The 5,411-nt window shown below is 46.8% G+C and overlaps 1 non-coding gene across 1 annotated transcript; it reads right to left on the bottom strand.

Moving 5' to 3' along the window:
• Nucleotides 1–747: 747 nt before the first annotated feature.
• On the bottom strand, nt 748–854 carry LOC120693604. The gene has a single exon (XR_005683063.1). It is a non-coding gene; the product is annotated as a small nucleolar RNA R71 (small nucleolar RNA).
• Nucleotides 855–5,411: the final 4,557 nt, after the last annotated feature.

Here is a 5,411-nt window from a genome sequence, read left to right as displayed (position 1 = left end):
TTAGCATCTTACCAATCCATCCGAAGGGTGGGGGACCCGGGGGTGCTAAGGTAGTGACCTCATATTCGGGCATGGTGCCCGGGTATGCGGGATCCCTGGGATATGACGGTGCTCCACGGTTTGACTGGGGTAGACCGCAGGTGGTGACAGCCCTATCGGTCCGCCGGGAAGCTGCTTCTCGGTTAGCGTACTCCCCGACATTCGGGTATTGTGAAGGAGTTCATGCAAAGATGAGAAGCTTGTGAAATAATGTGTTTATCTTTTTTGCTTTCTCCTTGCCGACAAACTTCGTTGAAAATCCCGAGAAGCTTGTGAGAAGGGTCCGACCTCGCGTCATCCCTCCTCCGCTCTCGCAATCGACAAGCGAGCCAGCTTCCCAAGCACCATCAACAATCACCGAACCCATGGCTGAGAAGACTCTCCGCGACTTCTCCCTCCCCTCAGCTGCCAATGTGGCAACTAAACCCAACATTAATGTTGGGGACGTGAACTTTGAGCTGAAGTCCAGCCTCATAAATATGGTGCAGGCTAGCCCATTCTGTGGCAAGCCAAATGAGGATGCCAACGCTCATGTCCAGAACTTTCTGGAACTCTGCAAGACCGTAACCATACGGGGCGTTACAGCTGACGCCATCAGACTCCACCTGTTTCCTTTCTCCCTTTTGGGGAAGGCGAAACAGTGGTTTTATCAGAACAAAGAAGCAGCCAGCACGTGGGACAAATTTCTTCCCATTGGGCAAAACAAATGCCCTACGTGGAAGAATTTCAAATTTCTAGCAGACAAGGATGGAACCCATCCCGGAAGCTTGGGAGAGACTCCAAGAATAAATACTCGCCTGTCCTCACCATGGGATGGACGAGTGGCTCGTACTCCAAAGCTTCTACAATGGGCTAACGACCACATCCAGAGCCCATCTTGATGCCGCTGCTGGAGGAGCCTATCTGGACCTGACAATTGCCAAGGCTAGGACCTTAATTGAAAAGATGGTCGCCAACCAGGGCTAGAACGAGGAGCATTCCCAGCCTAGAACCAAGGGCGGAATGCATACCGTCAAGGAGACGGATATGCTCGCCGCCAAGCTGGACCTCCTACTGAAGAAACTTGATGAAGGGAACCGGCAACAGATGCCCATTCCCGTCCATTCCATGAACTCATACTCATTGTGCGAGGTTTGTGGTGACGGTGGACACTTGGTGAATGACTGCCCCGAGACCCATGAAGACGCAGCTTACATCAACAACAACAACAATACTGGGTTCTGTCCACAAGGAGGCCAGGGTGGGGTCAAGCATGCCAACCATTCCAAGGAGGAGGTAACAACTTTAACTCAAATTTCAATTCGAATTTTAATTCGAACCAACCCTCCTTGAGAGATCTAGTCTTTGGCCAAGCTAAAATAAACGAATCTTTAAACAAAAAACTTGCTGCCAACGATAAATTTAGGAAAGTATAAATGCTAAAGTTGAAACTCTTTCTTCTGCAATTAAAAATCAATTAAGTTTCAACAAAATGATAGAAACACAACTGGCTCAAATTGTTGTTGTTGTTCCTGTTTTTGAGATCGGGAAGATTCCGGGGCAACCCGAATCTCCCGTTGAAACTGCAAACATGGTGTCTACCGAGTGGGGCAACCTTCCCCGGTAGACTCCCCGCACTAACCATGGAGGCAGGTACAATCCCCCGAAGAATGAAACTTGGGATGGCCTAGTAGCAGCAATTCAAGAAGATCCAGGGGTCCTCATGATCAGCTGCACAATCTTTGATCAATACTATGAGCATGCGCTCTGCGACCTGGTGGCCAGTGTTAACATTATGCACATGGTAATATACAAGAAACTCTTATACCCTACTCTCTCCCCAACATATATGTCTGTGCAGCTCGCAGACTCTACAATCCGGTATCCCGAAGGGATAGCCAAGAATGTCTTGGTCCGCGTGTGAGACTCCTTTGTCCTTGCAGACTTTATAGTAATGGACATAGAAGGTGACCTCGGAATCGAGCTCATTCTTGGGCAACAATTCCTGAGGGCCGCCAGAGCAAGGATCAACGTGGGAAGAGGAGAAATCTACTTCCGCGTCAGAAAGGAGGACATGTTCTTTAGATTCAAGCAAAGGGAAGATCAGCGCATCCTGAATCAACAGGATGATGAAGGGCAGGCACTTTGGGATGCACCAGAATCCCAACCACCAAGACTTACGACCACAAGCTCTAAGAAAAGACGTGCAAAGAAGATGTGGCGTAACATCGCAAGTTCATCCTCGTCCAATTCTCCAAGATGAGCCGAACAGTGATAACAAAAGCAGGAGAAAGGTCCCACTCGTCAGACTCAAAACGACAAGCCCTTGCCGAAGGTAAATCGGTACGTATCTCATGTTTACTTTTCACCATTTTGCTTTCTCGACTTTTTTCGATTTTTCCCACTGCATATTTGAATTTTAGAACACTCATGCATGCTAGAAACTTTTGGAAAATAAATTTGAACATCTTTTCGAAGCAAAGTTTGGCTAGCACCAAAGTTTAAAAAACATATGACTGTTAGAAGGGTAGTGGGCCCTGGCTGTCAGCAGGGTGGGCCACCTAGGATTCGGCCGAACCCTAGGGTCGGCCGGCCCCTTGCCAATGGCTAGTGGGCCCATCCTTCTCCAACGGTCACTAGCTGTTGAGGCTGGTCTCTTCCAACGGTGCCCGGCCATTCTCCCTTTAAATAAAGGCCGAGGGGTGAATTTTGAGCTCTCACACTCAACTCTCATTCACTCACTCCCTCTCAAACTTTGCTCTCGGGTTTTCATTGGATTTTTGCTCAAATTTGATTTCAAGAAATCTCTCTGTCTCATTTCCTTGCTGCAAAGAAAAGAAGGAGCAACTCGCAGGTAAGAATGTTCATTTCGATTTCACTAACGTAACTTGATTCGAGTTGTACATGTTTGTTTTGCTCCATCATGAAAGGCTTAGGGTGGAAGGTCTCCGGCGCATTCAAGAAGATGACGGGTCGAAGTTCATCCCGTTCTCGGGGTGGCTCAAGCTCGTACACTCCCGAACCTGCACCTAGACCATGCACGATGGACTACAAAGAAGAAGAACAATGCGAAGACATGCAAGCCGAACCGCAAGCCGAGGCCATAGATATTGACGCAGATGATGCCCCCTACCTCGACTTGCGAGATGATCGTGAAAGACAAGGCTACGCCATCCACAAGAACCGAAGCTTCATCCACACCCAAGCGTTCGATCCGGATCTCCTCGTCAAAACAGGTATGTACGAAGACTTCTCTAATGTTTGGCATGAAATTGGAAGGGATAACTTCGTTCCTGTTGAGGGGTACGGTTCTCGACTCCTCACCATCCAATTTCTTTGCACTCTTCGGGAGGTGGAAAATAGGGTTTATTTTCGACTTTTCAGGAAAGAGTATTTGCTTTCTTGGAAAACTTTTGCTGGCCACCTCGATTTCAACAACCGCGGTTTTAATCGTCATGAGTTTTGGGGCCAGATTTCGGGTCAAGTTGTCCATGGCAAGTTTGCACCTCGGTGCAACGATATTTATAATCCGACTCTTCAGTTGATACTCAAGTGGTTAGCCATCACTCTCTTTCCATGAGATGATGTCCGACCCGTGCACAATGATGATTTGCTCATACTATATGCCATGGTCAACAAGATCAAAATCTCCCCCGCGCAAGCTTTCGTTAAGCAATGGCTTTAGAATTTCAAGATGACAGGTCCTATTGAGTGCACTTCTTTGATTACTCGCATCGCTACACGTGTCAATGCCTTAGAGGGGAATTTCATTCCTTTCATTGAGGGCAACCGTGCATATATCGACGAGGCTTACCTGATCCAAGGTCACACACTCAAGAAAGGCCCGGATGACTCTTTGATCTTCTTCTACTTGGGCTATACAAATGAGATTCCGCTACCCAATGCGGAAATCCATTTGTATAATTGCCATTCGCTAACCATCCCTCTCGTTCCACGAGAAGGAGCTCGTAGGCATAGATCTCCTGGTTTGCCTGGCAGGATGACAAGAAGCAGGACCAGAAGGGAAGCAGAACCGACAGCACCGCCTCAGCAGCCACAGCACTCACATCAGCATGAGGCCGGTGGTTCGTCATGGCACAGTGCCAGCACTGAGGAGTGGGCACGGCAGGCATTAGGCCGCCGGTCCACCAGTTCTAGCTCCAGCGGAGGCCCGAACCTCATCAGACGGACGGCCTCGTCCCGAGGTTTCGGCGCCATCACTCAGCAGCTAGGTGAGCTGCGGGTGCATGGCGACAACATACAAGAAACGCTGCACCAACACATCGAGACACCCCAAGCATGGTAGTGTCACACTGGCGAGAGACTCCATGACATGGAGCAGTTGCAGTTGCAGCGACAGGAGGAGTGGAGGAACTACTACCGCTGGACGGATTTCAACCCCGGCCAGCCGTAGTGAGCCTAAAGCTAGCTTGGGGGAGGACCCCCACGAGAGGTAACTTGTATCATTTATCTTTACTGCTGTCATAACCTTGCGTGAAACCCATAAAAACTTGCAAAATCTAGAAAATCCATAAAAATTTGCATTACTAAAAACAAATAAAAAATTACAAAACTTAGAAAACACCAAAAATGTTTCTTTAGTATGTGTAGTAAGCATGGTGTAAGTTTTTCTTGTTGAGATGATGAATAGTTGCTCTATTAATTTTCTTTCATATGTTTAGTTACAACTTTATGCTCTACGTAGTTTTGGGTTCGTTGGCTTAAAAGTCCAAAACCTTAAACTCGAAACTTGTGGGTAGAAAAAAGCATGATCCGAATCTAAGTTGTTGTGAGCTATGATATGGTTAAGTAGAGTTGCTATGATCTTCTCTTATCTGATACATGATAACCGGAGTATTTAATTTTGAAAACACAAAAATATAATAAAGTTCCTCGATGATATGAAATTTCTATACAAAGCCACACGTTGTTTTCATTGCAAAAACCTCCACATATGCAACTTGCTATCTCATTGAGTTTTGTCAAAGTGATATGACCCTTAATGAGATTCATTTCATACTCCTATGATCAAGACACGTACACGTTTCCACCACATGCTATGCTTCTACAATAGAAGTAAGCAAACATCCATCCATCCACAAAATAAAACTCCAAGTCCATGTGTGACACCTCTCTCTCAAAAACATATCAAGGATATGGGGCTATGTAAAAAGAAAATAAAAGATGCATACCCAAAGAAGGTATGCCACATGCTTCGGCATGTCAAAAGAAAGAGAAAATAAAAGATGCATACCCAAAGAAGGTATGCCACAGCTTCGGCATGTCAAAAAAAAGAGAAAAGATAGCCTGGCAGAGGTAGATCTATGTACCTCCTTGCCGAGTAGGGTCCCCGAACCCAGGAGACTACCTTGCTCGATGACTCGGCTACGACT

The sequence above is a fragment of the Panicum virgatum genome, chromosome 9N (assembly GCF_016808335.1).
Source record: "Panicum virgatum strain AP13 chromosome 9N, P.virgatum_v5, whole genome shotgun sequence".
In the NCBI taxonomy this organism is placed as follows: domain Eukaryota; kingdom Viridiplantae; phylum Streptophyta; class Magnoliopsida; order Poales; family Poaceae; genus Panicum; species Panicum virgatum.
The sequence above is the reverse complement of the archived record's forward strand: the minus strand, read 5'-3'. Positions and strand labels throughout refer to the sequence as shown.